This window comes from Ailuropoda melanoleuca, chromosome 1 (genome assembly GCF_002007445.2).
Source record: "Ailuropoda melanoleuca isolate Jingjing chromosome 1, ASM200744v2, whole genome shotgun sequence".
Lineage (NCBI taxonomy): Eukaryota > Metazoa > Chordata > Mammalia > Carnivora > Ursidae > Ailuropoda > Ailuropoda melanoleuca.
In genome coordinates, this window is record NC_048218.1 from 146,480,030 (window position 1) to 146,495,391 (window position 15,362).

The 15,362-nt window shown below is 41.2% G+C and overlaps 1 long non-coding RNA gene across 1 annotated transcript in view; it reads right to left on the bottom strand.

Moving 5' to 3' along the window:
• Positions 1 to 739: 739 nt before the first annotated feature.
• LOC117803738 overlaps positions 740 to 15,362 on the bottom strand; it is a 42,142-nt gene continuing 27,519 nt past the window's right edge. The window contains exon 3 of the long non-coding RNA XR_004627760.1: positions 740 to 968. This is a non-coding gene — a long non-coding RNA (uncharacterized LOC117803738). The remainder of the gene's footprint in view (positions 969 to 15,362) is intronic.

A 15,362-nucleotide genomic window follows, 5' to 3' on the forward strand; every position in this document is an offset into this window, starting at 1 on the left:
GCTTTATTTGTTGAATTTTTTAATGTGATTACCAATTCCATATTTTATGATTCTAAAAATGTTCCTTGACATCCTCATCTACAAATAATCAGTAATATCACCCTTCAGCCAAGTATTTTTAAAGATCTCAACTCTACCTAGTGTCTCCATTGATCGAATTAACTCAACACAGAGTCTGATCACCCAGCCCATAGGCTAAGAGTTCAAGCTGTATTTGACTTGATCTACTGTGTTAGTTAATCTTTACCCTCAAGTGAATGAAGACATACTAAGGACTAACATCCTAGAACTGGAAGATAGTCTATGATTATGTTTTCATTTTCAACCCCTAGAGTATGGAGACATGTAGGCTAATAAATTGGTGTTTCCTTCAAACCACTACTTGCCAGATCTTTACACGGGGACAGGCGACAGGCTGAGCTCTGTGTGGGGAGGAACCGAGCAGGCGGACCAGTGGGATAGTCTGCCTACCTTCTATGGTCACAAACAATCCAGATGGGGCATCCAAATTATATATTTCGGTAGGACAAATGGAAGCCCTGTAGTAAAACATCCCCATGCTCCTCTACATTTGATTACACCTTACTTTCTACCCATAAGGAATTTATCAAACCATTCCTTCCAATTCCACAGAGTTCTCCCTAAAATAAGTGCTAGTATTATTTTCCTCTCTGTATATTTCCAAGGATGTTTTCGCACTCTGTGGTCGTTTTGGTGCCCTTATAGTTTAGTCCTCCAAGCAGCTGTCCAGCTGTTCTGTCTTTAACTGGATCCTGATGGCAGCCATTACTTGACGTGAAGAAGGCAATCTAGTTGGAAACTGCAGTTGATGTTCCTCCTCTCTCAGGGGATAAGTGGCCCATCTGGAAGGTCTTCTTGGTGATGGTGTCTTGGGCCAGGATACAGGAAGTTCAGTGGCAGTGGTGGGAAGCAATGTAGGAAAAGGTCATGCTCCTCCAAAGAGGTTCCTGTAAAATTATAAATCAAAGATTAAAAAGTTAAGCCACTGCTCAAGTGAAGATCTTGGTAAATACACCACTTGAACAAACTCCGATGACGGACATGCTGGCATCTAGATGAAGTCTGTGGTTTTCCGAAGAATGGGCTGGAGACTACAGGCACACACAAAGTATGCCTGAGGATTCTCTATTTCTTCATTTATTTTGCTTTATCAAAGAGGAAAAACTGTAATTGCAGTTAAATACAAGTGATTCTGCATGCAGAAAGAATGTAGAATGAGTGGGCTCGGGAGGGACATACTAGGGAAAAAGGAAAGAGAGCCCATGGAATCTAAAAACAGCTGCTGTTTCTTCAGTGTCTCACAGAGCTGACCTGAATGGAGTTGTGATTCTGTGACCTAAGAGATAAATTAAATAACAATATTTGGGGACAAATGATTTAAGACCCTATGAAAAAATAGAAGCACAGTCACCCAAGCCTTACTCAGTTCCTGGCATCCAAAATGACTGATTCTCAGAGTCATTAACAGAATAAGACAGAATGATAATAACCTCATGCAAAGACAGTCTATTCGAAGCATCACTAGTGTAGGGCATCTCCACTAAAAGCATCATAGGAGATGTATTACAGTGCCACTGCCCAGGGACTGGGCAAAACTGCCACATCAGTAATTGTCTTTGACTAACATCCTCTCCTTTGCTGTACCATCTGTCCCCTTTCTCAGGCTCCAGGAACCCAGTGTGCACATGCCATTATCTACTCACTCAAATGTCTTTAATATGACAGAGACTAGCTTAAACCAAAGATCTTCCAGTTGTTAGATCTGAGTATTTTATACTAGAGTATTAACAACTGGTGACTTTAGCATTCCCATGGGCTATTTGCAATTTAAAATTATTTGCAATCTTAATTACTGGAATATGGGAAGAAGAGAGAAGAAGGGAAAGTGAGCAAGAAAAGAGGAGGGGCTTCCCATACTTCCTGTTTAATCTCAACACGATTCCATACCAATCACCAAAACTCCAAACAGTGGGCTTCTGCAGCTTTGCCTCCATGTCACAAAAATATGAACAGCTGCTAAGCCCAGACTGAGAATCAGTTCTGTACTCAGAACACATGAAGAGGATTCTTTAGAACTGATGTCTAAGCCTATAGAAAAGCCTCCTACAGATACCAGTGGTCATGTCTGCATTCCAGGTATCTGCCCTCCTCACTTGACAAAGAAGCAGACCAAAAGGTGAGTGGCTTACCCGGTATCACATAAGGACTGACTGAAAGGTAGGGCCAAGACTGAGCCTCAATCTCTTAAATCCCAGTCCACAGCCCAGCCCAAGTAAATTTTCACGAGCACAACACATTTTCTTTGCTCTAGGCAGGAGGATGGTGTTCTTCAAACTCTAAAGCAGTATTTGGGTAGTACCGGAGTCGTAATTTCCCCTTCCTGGACAACAGTCCAGTTCAGTGGGTCCAGGGGAGGCACAGGAATGTTAACAGGTTCCCTGGGGGAGCCTGATTTGTGGGGTGTTGGAACCACTCCAATGCTTTGCTTATCACCCCTCAACCTAGCAACACCGTGGAGCCAGCTGGAAGGTCCCCCAAATATCAAAGAGCTCTTGACAATTAGGGCACAAGGCAGAGTCCTGAAGACAAACACCAGGAAATCCATGGAATCAGAAAGTGGATTAGTGGTTGCCAAGGGCTGGGGGCTAGGCTTGAGAGATGACAGCTAATGGGTATGGGGGTTGATGAAAACATTCTGGAATTAATTGTGATGATTATATAACTTGGTGCAATCTTGATTATACATTTTAGGAGAGTGAATTTTATGGTATGCAAATTAGATTTCAATTTTTGAAAAGCCCATATAGATGTGCGGGTACCACGTATCACATACAGGTGGATCTCCGGGCTCCCTGCATCTCACAACTACCGGCGGCTTCCCCTGGGCAACAGAGGCAAAATGTTGCCAGGGCAGCTGATGACCATAACGTCTACCGTTTGCTGCATATTTCTTATGTGGCAGACACCTGTGATACACAGCACATGGTTCTCTCAAATGATACATCATAACCAAAGATGTGGATACTATTATTATGCTGTTCTTGTTAACACTTTACAGATGGTAAGGTGGAGGTATAGTGAGGTTAAACAACTTGGCCAGGCCCATAGCCACTGAGGGACAAAAGTAATAGGTAGAAGGGTGTGGCTAAATAGGCACCAAAAGAATCTGCCCCAAATCATGTCCCTCATGATTCTGATATTCCCACTATTAGATTTTGGGAAACTAGAATAATAATAATAACAATAACAACAACAATGTAGCTAAAATTTATTAATTCTTTCCATGTTTCAGTCTTTCTGCTAAATTCTCTACATAGATTATTTCACATAATTTTCACAAAAACTCTGTGAGGTATATATTATCGTGGTGGAAGGTTAGGCAGAGAATGCTTATGTAACTCGCCCAAAACCACACAGCTAGCAAGCAATGGAACCAGGATTTGAACACAGACACCCTACTACTAAGCCACTTTGTCAGAGAGCCAAATTCAGATGCCTGCAGGGGCCAGGAGGATGAAAGAGTAAAGTAGGTCCCATATGTTTCTTGAAATACAAAATAGCATCTGCCCATCTTATCTATAGAGATGTGCTACAATTTTCTCCTAATACTATAAGGCAAACAAAACACAAGAGCAATGATAAACGACACTTTGCCTCAATGTTGAGGATACAAAACAGAGTGGCAGAAGCTGGCAAAATGGAGAAAAGCCTATTTTCATCTAAAGGGGCAGCCACCATTCAACTCCAACACTCTGTTCCCAGGTGGGCGTATGATGCAGTATTGCCATATTTTTTGAGAGAAACCAGAAAGAGAGATTTTTACATGAAATCTTTTGGTTTAAAAAAATGACAAAATGGGATGCCTGGGTGGGTCAGTGTCTGACTCTTGGTTTCAGCTCAGGGTCGTAGTCTCCAGGTCATGGGATCAGGCCCCATGTTTGACTCTGTGAGGAGCGCAGAGTCCGCTTGGGATTCTCTGCCTCTCCCTTTGCCCCTCCCCTCACTAACGCTCTCTCTGTCTCTCTCTAAAATAAGTGAATAAATAAAGTCCTTGGGGGGAAAGAGAAAAGAAAAAAAAGGTAGATATTATTAGTCCCACTTTATTATTATTTTTTTAAATGGTAAAGAATTCTGAAGCCTGAATTTGGTCTATAGCAGTTCACTCTCAACCTCTGTATGTAGTAAATTGCCTCCTCAAGCAGTTCCATGTGACTGGAATTTAGGATTCGGGGTACAGAGTGACAGGCGGAATCTGGAATGGTGAGGAGGGGCGATGGTATGAAGATTCTTGATGCACACCTGAAGAAGGTAAATCTCATTCCACAGGCCAGGGAAAGCCAGAAATTTTGTTGTTTTGTTCTGTTTTGTTTAAGAAAAGAAAGACCAGATCAGAAAGACATCCTGAGCATGATGTTAAGGGCAGAATAGCTGGGAGAGAGAGCTGAGGCAGTGTGACTAAATGGGAGGTAACTGTCAACCTCAAGGTAGTGGCAATGGAAGCGAGAGAATGGACCTAAGTCAATTAATAGCAGAGACCCTCCTTAGAAAATAATAGATCTGCTTATATCAAAAAGCATATATGCACTTATTATGGAGCAGTGGCATCACTTGATAAAGAAAAGGCCAACATTATGAAGAGGGAGACCTTAACAAATGAGGAAGAAACCTATGAGAAAAACAAGAGAGGGGTTTCAGGATACAACTTGTTTGAGGCTGGGTTTGGCATGTAAAAAGGAAAGAAAATGTCCTTGGCTAGGGAGGAGACAGCTTGAAAACTGCCTAAGAAAACAAAAAAGTGAATGAGAAAAATAAAAAGAACACATATAAGGAGGTCAAGGTATTAAGAAATGAAGAAGAAATATAAGAAACCAGGAGGGGGAAAAAATCAGGCAAGGACGAGCAGTGCATGTCCATCCCTAAAGTCCAGATTTAATGCAGATGAGAGAAACTGGGGAGAGCATTTTAAAAAGATGTTGTAATGAAGGCACCAAAGAGATTGCTTTAACAGAGACAGAATTCAAGAATAGAGACCACAATGGAGGTATTTATAAGGAGAAGAAGAAGAGAGGTCCAAAATGCAGGAAAGGATTTTAGCTATTGGAGACCAGTGGGAAAAGATGAGTTTTAGAGATGTCAGAAAGGAAAATATGACAGGATTTTGGAATATTCTCTGAGTGAAAATAAGGTCTATTCTGTAAAAAATACAAGTTCTCTCTCCACAAGTGCTTAAGAAGCAGCCCTGAGGACAGCCAAAGATAATACCAAAGCTGCATTCCGAGGGTATGAGGAGGAGAATGCAATTACCAGAAAGTTCCAAAAGGGAAGGGAGCAAAGATTTTCATCTTTACCAAGCTTGGTTTTCATTGGTTGTAACATCACATAGACAAGAATGAAGTGTTCCAAAGAAGCAACTTCAGAGGTAACATTGTGATGGCCCAGAACACTCTGGGAGAACTACAATGGTCACCAAAGCAGAAGGAAAAGGAGGACCCTTCTCTATACACAGGGTCCAGGAATAAAAAAGGACCAATAACAGTGATAAAGATCCTATTTAAAAGCACAAAGTTGGGGGTGCCTGGCTGGCTCAGTCGGTGAAGCTTGCGATGCTTGATGATTCTGAATATATATTTAAGTCCTTGGAATGCACCATGATCATTTTCACCTCCAGGGCTTGATACATTGTCCCTATGGGCTGGAGCACTCATCTCCCTGACCATCGAACCCCTCCCCTCGGCAGTCACCAAGGATGACTCCTGGGCAACAGTAGGACTCCTTTCTCACAAAAATTAACACGCCTTATTGGAATTCTATCTGTTCTGAGATCCCCATACCCCCTCTACCATGAGCTATATGAGGAAAAATCCTGTTTCCATTTTGTTCACTCTTGAATCCACAACACTGAGCACCTGCACTGACATATCACAGGTGTTAAGCACACATGTTTTGAAATGGACAAATAAACTTGATGGGGTGAGAGCCATTACTGGTTACTAAGTGAAGCTGTATCAGTAGAGGCCAAACTCCTAGCTGACCCCAAAGCCCCTACTCTAGGCATCTGCAATTTACTGTCCATTGCTGAAGATTTTTTTTTCCAAATTCCAAAATTCAATTCCAATTCCAAAATTCCAAAAATGTCAACAACGTTTTATATAACATAGGCTCTGTGTCCTTCCTGCAGTCAGAGCTGTAAATAATTCCAAGGACAAGACTTGCTTCTTGCCCTAAACAAGCTTACAGTCTAGTGGAAGAGCTTTCATTTTGTCAACATGTTGCAACTCTCATTCTCTTCAAATTCTTTCAGAACTGAGCTGACAAATGATCCTTGATAATCTGTCTCTTAAGCATTTGGTAATAGCCAGTTGACTCCTACAGGACAACAAACGGCTTGAGAGCTGAAGCCAAATCTTATTCATCGTTATCATCCCGGTGGTTAGCATAGTGCCTGGTATATAACAACGGGTTTAAAACAGTCACCGAATGGGTGAAAGCAGAAACAAATGAATGAAGAAACAAGCAAACAAGTCAAGTCTTGGAATCTAGCTTTGGAATCCGGATCAGAGTCTTAGCAGGAATTCTCCTCCATCGCTAAACAGATAAATGACTTGGTGACAAGACCCCGTAGGGAAGAACCAGCCTATTAGACACACACATACTGGCCAGACTGCAGCCAGTGGAGCATGGGGGCAGGAAAAAAGAGGAGCAGGCTACGATTTTCAGTGTGTTCCATTTTTCCATCACTGGACAGGTTCTCTTCTCTGTCCTCAGGTTTAGAGGGGAGACGCTCTGGGAGCGTCACATCCATGGAAGAGTACTGAGATGACTTCACCTGGCTCTCTACAGCCCCAAACCTGCTCATGGAGACAGACTGGGGAGGTCGGTCAAAAGATAATAGGAAAATAGATATAGTGTTCACCACATATCCTCACTCCCTAGGAAGAAAACCCTTCAGTGACATTATTTAAAATGTGCATTAATAATCACCAACATGAATAAGTATCTAACTGAAACAAAGATATTTGCTAGTTTGTATACCTTTCAAAATTAGAACCAAAAATCGGGCCAGAAACAGCTGTCAAATAGCATCCTTTTCATACGCACACACACTCACACACACACATTCCTGAAATTTCTCCTGCTGCCAACTTGTTAGTTATTTGAATAAACATTATTTCTGCCACATGCTTTAGCACCAAACAGTACCTATAGTCAGTTAAAAAACCTTTATCAAAGTTAGACTATGGTATTATTTTGACACCAGACAGTCCTTTGCTTTTGTGTGGAATCACAGTGTTGCCTGAACAGTGTACGATTATGCTTTTGTGCAGACAATCAGCAGGTCATTAGCGTACCGTACAAATCACCTTGGACTCAGGATGGAACCCTGGGGACCTGAAGCTGCAATAGACTGCAGAGAAGACATGGTATTGCTGACAGTTACCTCTGATGGCAGTTAAAAAGGTATGATTGCAACCACATGACAGCTGAATACAACAGATCCCTGAGCTGTTCGCATGGCACATTCTGATTAATGGTATCAGTACTCCTTATGAATTTTTAAGTTTTGGTGAAGCACTCCATTACATCCTACTATTAGAATACAAGACTAGAAGGTCCTTTATGAAATTACCATGTTTTATCATTATTTTACTGCTGCTAGTTTTACATTTTGGTGAACACAGTCTGACCCATAACATATTCTGGTGGGGCAGGGAGAGTCCTGCTGCACATTTGAAAGGCTCAACAAGAAATTTTTGCGTAAGAAAGTGAAAGTGACATGAACTGAAACTTGTTATGGGAACCAGAATTTGCCACTTTTATACACACACACGTGCACACACACACACACACACACACAGAGGATAAGGTCTATTCCACTGTATCCACATCTGGCAATGATGTGGGCATAAGTGAAAAGATTTCAGATTCCCTCCAGAAAGCCCTTAGGCTACAAGAAAAATCACCCCACATCTAATAAAGCCATCTGAGATATATCTACCATATGGGAAAGCCCTGCTCTGCTTTATTCCAACAAATCGGTGCTTGGATTCCTCTCGCAGCTGTTGCTGCTGTTGTTGAAGATGTACAGAGTCCTGGCCATGAGCAGGATGCTGTACACAACACTCAAGATCCCCACGTCTCTGGGCTGTGTAAGCGTTAAGTGGTATCACCTGTGATGAGTACTGAGCCCCAGGATAGTTAAAGGCCTGACCAGATGAAGCGCTCAGTAAATGGGGGCCAGAAAAAATCGTCTCAATTAGTTCTGAGAGTTTAGTCTCAAGAGAAAAATGGGAGTGGATTTCTAAATCAGATCACCAAGACAATAAGATGCTGAAATAAGCAAACAAACAACTAATAACTTTTCCTTAGAATTTCCCCTTCAGAGGCATCTGGGTGGCTCAGTCGGTTAAGCGGTTAAGCATCTGCCTTCAACTTAGGTCATGATCCCAGGGTCCTGGGATCTGAGCCCCATCAGGCTCCTTGCTTAGCGGGGAGCCTGCTTCTCCCTCTGCCTCTACCCACCGCTCCCCCTGCTTATTCTCTCTCTCTCTCTCTCTCTTTCTCAATCTGACAAATAAGTAAATAAAATCTTAAAAAAAAAAAAAATGTCCCCTTCGCCATTTTCCCCCAGCTTGGTTTAGCTGAAGAAACACTGGTATGTGCCCAGCACTGTCCTAGCATGGGAGGCACGAAGATATACGTGGCCACTTCCTGGCTGTGGGTAGCTGCCTCTCTGCCGAGGGAAGTGAGACACCTAGAAGTCTTTCCGAGCAGGGTCTTTTACCATTGCAATAGCATTTCAAAAGTTTATTATACAAATCCATATAAATAATATAATCCTATGAAAGGAGAACATTTACTCTTCTTAATAATTTTTTAGCTTAATAATTTATTTAGGTATAATTGACAAAATAAAGTTGTAGGAAATTTAAAGTGTGCATCATGGTGATTTGCTATAATGTACATGATGAAAGGGTCCCCCATCTACTTAACTAACACATCCACCACCTCACATATTTATCCCTTTTTTTGCTGAGAATTTATATGTTTAGTTATACAACATAGTGTTATCAACTGTAGTCACCATGTTATATATTAAATCCTCAGAACTTACTAGTCTTATAGCTGGAAGTTTATACCCTTTTATTACCTCTCTGTATTTCCGCCATACTCGTTATGATTAAAGTTAGTTGGCTTTTTCATATTTTCTACCTTATGTATAAAATACACATAGCTATAACCACACACACACACACACACACCCCAATATCAGGAGATAATTCTAAGCCTCTTAGTCTATCTGGAACGGTCATCTGCAGGCACATGGCCAGACTTCCTCAACACGTTTAGTGGTTTAATATCATCCCTAGTCTTGTGGGAGAGGGGGGGTTCCTCACTTGGATTTTCCTTTCCAATTTTATCAAATTTCAGCAAATTCCTTTCTGTACTTTAAATAAGACAGAAAGCCTTGCCAGCTCTGTATTAACTCAGAATCATTTCCTGTTAACTTGGGATTGAGGGGCTCACCACCCTCTTCCTCCTCCTCTCTATCTTCCTTACTTTACTTCCTGATTTCCCTCTGTTTTGTTTTTTTCCTGATCTTCTGAAAAGCTCCCTTATTCTATGTTCTAAAAAAGAAGAATAGCAAAGAGAATGGAAGATAGGACTGGAAGGGTGAACAAAGATGAAAAAAACAAGAATTTTGAGGTTCCCTCAGCTTTTTAACCTCAGGTTCTATTTCTGTGGATAGCCAGAAGTGAAAAGACTAAAAAGGACAAAAATGCTAGGAAGAGAGAGAACATCAGAGAGATGGTAGAAGCGACTGCTAAAGGGAGGAATCATCTCAACTTCTTCCTTCTTCTCATCCCTTTTCACAGCTCCCCTGCAGTGGCCCTTACACTCCTGGTGGGATGGAACCCTTGGGAAGCTCAGAAGAGTTAGAAGGGACAAATGGCATAAAGTAAAATTCCACTTAAAAACCAAAAACCAAAAGAAAACCAAAAAAACTTCCGCAGGGCCTCTAGATTCATTGCTCAAGTATTTTCCACTGCACCCCACCCACTCTCCCAGGCCAACACACACCACCAGCCACCCCACACCTGAACTTCTGGTTGAGCCAGAAGGCACTGGAAGTTTGGGGGCAGGGCCAGAAACCCAGCACAGCCTCAGGCAGTGGGCTCAGCTGCCACCTTTACAGTGCTGGAAATGTACTATCCCCAAAACACCCACCCCCTGAAAGATAGGTAGAGAGAAGCAGCCAGGAAATTCAGAAGCAACTGCGATTGGCACCAGGGCTCGCCCACCCTCCTGCTGGGCTCTAGTCTTGGCTACGAAAGAGGGTGCAAGAATATCCTGACTCTATGTCCTAACTTCCAGTTAAACCAGAAGCTGGACATTCAGGGGAAGAGCCAGGAATGTGGCCGACCAGGTGTGGGGACATTACTGCCACAGTTTCCATCATGGCCCACAAGCAGAATCCAGGCCACACAGGTGTGTTTGTTGGACAGAAACATTCTGAGATTCTGTTTAAAAAGAAAATCTTCTGTTCCAGACTTTGAACAATAATGGCTGTCATTTGTTGACCGCTTACTATCTCTGGGCTAACTCTCCATGTAATAGATCATTTAATTCTATTAATCCTATACAGTAGATACTATAATTATTTCCCTTTTTCATACTAGGAAACAAGAATTCAGAAGAGTAGAGCAACTTGATTCAAGCTACCAAAGAGACAGATCCAGAATTCCATTCCAGGTAGATTTGACTCCAAAACCCACATTTTTGAAAATATCTCATCATTTTATTTTTCTTGTTTTTTTCTTTTTTGTTGTTGTTGAACGATAGTTGACACATAATGTTACATTAGTTTCAGGTGTACAACATAGTGAGTTCACAATTCTATACATTATGCTTACCACAAGTATAATTACCATCTGTAACCTTACAACCCTATTACGATACCATTAACTATATTCCCTATGCTGTACCTTTCATCCCCCGGACTTATTCATTCCATAACTGGAAGTCTATACCTCCCACTCCCCTTCACCCATTTTGCCCATCCCTCTACCCCTTCCCCTCTGGCAACCACCAGTTTGTTCTCTGTATTTATGGGTCTGTTTCTGCTTTTGTTTGTTTGTTTATTCATTTGCAAAACCCACATTTTTAACCATCAAGCATAGAAAACCGAAATTCTACACCTTTGAGAACACTCTCCCTGGATGAGACTTTTAAGTCATTTTGACCTTGTTTTGTTAGAGGAACAGATTTCAGTAGCCAGACAGCACATAGTTTTCCTCTATCTGACAATGTGCCTGGGGACAGAAGTAGATTCTAGAAATCAGATAAACGAGCATCAGAGATAATCCACTCACAAAACAGAACTTGGAGGAATATGGGGGTGGAAATGTGAATTCTGGGCTCAGTCTGGCTCAGAGTTGATTTGTCTCAAAGTTCAAGCATCTCCGTTGTCTTTCAGCAGCAGCCAATACAGACAGACAGATCGGCCATGAGCTTTAGTCACAGCTCTAAATAAATAGGCAACATGCTAATACCTGATATATTCAGGAGGTCCCTGAAGAGCAAGCACTTTACTTACCAATTTCTTAACTTTCCAAGTCACATTTTTAGGAGAGATACTGACTGACCAACACCAAGGAGAAGCATAATAAAGTGTTGGGAATGTTCTAGAAAATTCCTGAAGAAAACAGTAGATGCAATAAAGGCAGAAAAAGTCAACACTTTGTATCCAATGGCCCCTCGCTCTCAAAGAGCACCCTTACGATTTTACGGCAGTTTCAGCAATAAATGTAATTGATAATTTTACATAATTATAAAATAAACATGTTAAGATAGTATTTCCCCTTCCACAGAGGCCTTAGGAATTCTCATGATGGTGACTTTGGGAGCACTAGGACTATTTATAAAAGATTCTAGTCAGCCCAAACTACTGTTATTACTTCTCCTCCCAGTACCTGTGAACTCCCAGGAGGCTCCTATTTGTATATTTGTGGTTATCAAGGGAGATCCCACTTCTAGTAAGGAAAGAATGACAGCAAGAAGCTTTCCCACTCCCTCAAGGCCTTCCAACTCAGTTGTTTGGGATTGCTCTTTCGGAGTGAACTAGGAGCTAACAGCAGGTATTCCTTTCCTCACCCCTTTCTTCTTTTTTTTTTTTTTTTTTTTAAGATTTCTTTTTTTTATTTGACATAGGGAGAGACAGCCAGCGAGAGAGGGAACACAAGCAGGGGGAGTGGGAGAGGAAGAAGCAGGCTCCTAGCAGAGGAGCCCAATATGGGGCTCAATCCCAGAACTCCGGGATCACGCCCTGAGCCGAAGGCAGACACTTAACGACTGCACCACCCAGGCGCCCCTCCTCACCCCTTTCTATCCCACTAGCTCCTCCAAGGCAGAAGGATGTCCTTTTAGAAAAACGGTCACACAAAATACAGAATTAGCCTACTTCAATCTCCCTCAAAGACACAGAGGCCTGAGATCATATAAAATGGCTCTAGTCCTACATGGTAAGCCAACTCCCTATGCAATATAATTTAGAGAAAATCAAAAGATTCTAAGATATATATCCCTCACTACTTTCATTCAGTCAACCATTGTTTATTGAGCACCTGCTGTGTGGGGGTTTCTAGAAGATGGAAATACAATGGTCATAGGGTTGCCAGATTTAGCAAATAGAAATCTTGTATGTGATCTGTCAACTCTAAATAGTCAGCAAGAGACCATGTCTGCCCACAAGGACCTTACAATCTAGTGCTCTGTGCATTCTCTAAGAATTTTTAAATCCATTAACACCTTAACAAAAACGGATTTATCCGATTAGCCGCAAAGTGCACAACCTGAGGGAATAATATACAGAAATAAGTTTTGAAGGGAAGAGTGAGGTCCGAGGCAAGGCAAGCATCAGTAGAATGTCACAGAGGAAGTAACAATGATTGACCCAGGACAATGCAATAGCTCTGGGCCCCTACTCAGGTGGCGGGGGTGTGGGGGTGGGATTGTCAAGTAAAGGGATCCAAATGAAGAAATTATTGCTGAGAACTCAGCTTGCTTCACCTGCATTCCAAATTAGTGACAAGTTAGCCAAAAATGTTGTCAAGGTTGGTAAACATCTCAATTAGACCTGAACAGAGCATCTAGTGGAATCTCATGCCAGCTTATGGTTTGGGGTGGAAACCATACAAAATGTGGTGGTTTATAGGGTTTGAACCTGAAAGCAAGCAAAATGTGGTGGTTTGAGCTATGTTTTTCTTGGAGTATCTTAGGTACTCAGGCATAAAAATTCACAGTCAGGCTTGGGAGGTCCCATCTAAAACAATAAAAAGTTTTCACACTATCCTTTCAGCAACCACAATGAATAGGCTTCCAGGAGAAGTTGTAGACTTATGTTTGAATATTGTTTAAATATGGTTGATAGGTGGACCACTTAGGCCATATGTATGTGGCAAAAACTGATTTTGATATTTGGAGGGAAGAAAAAAAGTCTTTTTCTGGACCAATATTATCTACATAGGAAAAAGAAAGCAAGGGATTTTTATGCGTGTTATTGTGTTAATCATAAAGCTAGTAAAAGATTAGTTCCATTGCCAGAAATTTCTGCTGTGAGCAACTCCATAGCTTGGGTCTGGAGTGAGAGTGAGAGAAGTAAAAGAATTCTTTTTGTTTTACATGTCCATTATTAAAGCCACTTCAAAGCCTTCATGGAAAGATGTGGGGCATGTATAAATAGGAAGAGCCACAAAAGAAGTGGCAGAAATGGAAAGATCCATTTGCACAGCGAACTTTACCACTTCCCTTACTAGATATTTACCGTTTCCTAATCTTAGGATCCCATACTCCATATTGTCTTATGCCAGTTGCAAAATACAAATTCCTGTCTCTCCATTCTTTCTCTTTCCTTGACCTCCTTTGTCTGAGTGGGGCATTGAAATGCCTCATGAGAGCATGTAAGTCCTGGGTAAGAGCTGTACTGGGCTTTGAATAATGTCTGTTCTATGACAGCATGGGAGTGCTCTGCCTAGGTACGAGAAAATAGACTGCCTGACCTTTCCCAAGATCTTCTTGCAGCTTCCATGAGGCCTGTTCTCTGGACCTGCAACCAAATCGAAATATTTACTTCATTCTTTAGTTCAAGGAACATAATATTTCTCCATCATCGATGGAAATTCTATTGTTCTCACAAAGAAGTGGAATTTTTTAAAAATTTTGTATTGCTTTGTTTTATTTTCAAGGGGGCTAGAGGAAAGATTACAAAATCAATTATGGTTTACAGGAGCAGAACAGTAGGAATCATTGTTATTATCACTTAACTCATATATTTATTAAGTTGTTCCAGGAAAATCTAGTTAATTTGGACCTTGTACCTTTGAAACATTTGATAATTCCAAGATGGGGAACTGGCTTAACTTTTCCTTTGGTGGAAGTGAGAGTTTACAAATCTAATTAAGTGAGCGTTGCAGGGGGTGATTAATCTTAAGAAAACAAACGGCTTTCAAACACTCCAGTAATAACTGTTTCTGACGATTAATGAAACGATTGCAAAGAATCCTGGCCTACTCATTAAAGCAGACCCCGTTACGAAGTCTTGGCCACAGAGTATTGGTCCCTGGCTTATGTAAATATTTTCTATATGGTAGGTTACATATATTTTATAATTCTGACATATCAGGGTTTATACTGATCTCCCCTCAAATTAGCCTACTGTATGAAGGTTTCCCTGTATTTCTGTTCCAGATTTGTATGAACCCAAGATGCCAGTGAAACAAGCCTAAATGGTCTTGGAGATACTTACGATCCATGCAATCTCTGTTAATGACTTTTTCACATACATATGTCGTTTAAACCAGTGGCATAATTGGATTAATTGGCAGCCCACTGGGCTAGTTGAAACCCAACTATTAACACCAGTATAGATCATCCAAATCACTATCCAAGGAATATGCATAAACCATATGTTGAATAGTATGGTCAAATGTCTACAGATTTGACAGGTAACCCAGCTTGTTCGTGAGCTCTTCAACTAAATTGGGAAACTTACTGAAGATATTTTGTCCTGAAAATACCAACAATTTCTTACGGAGCCCACAATCAAAACTCTTCATAATGTTACTTATGGGACAGATAGGTCCCTTTGAGTACTCTCCTTGAGGCATACTAAGTAGCAAAAACTAAATGTAGAAGAATCTGTCTAATTACAACTTATTTATAAAGGCAGACAAGACATAAAGACTGAATATTTATTCATCCAGCATACATATACTGAGTATTTACTATCCATCAGGCTCAGTCATAATCTCTGAGAAAGGAAGATAAATATTACATGGCACTTA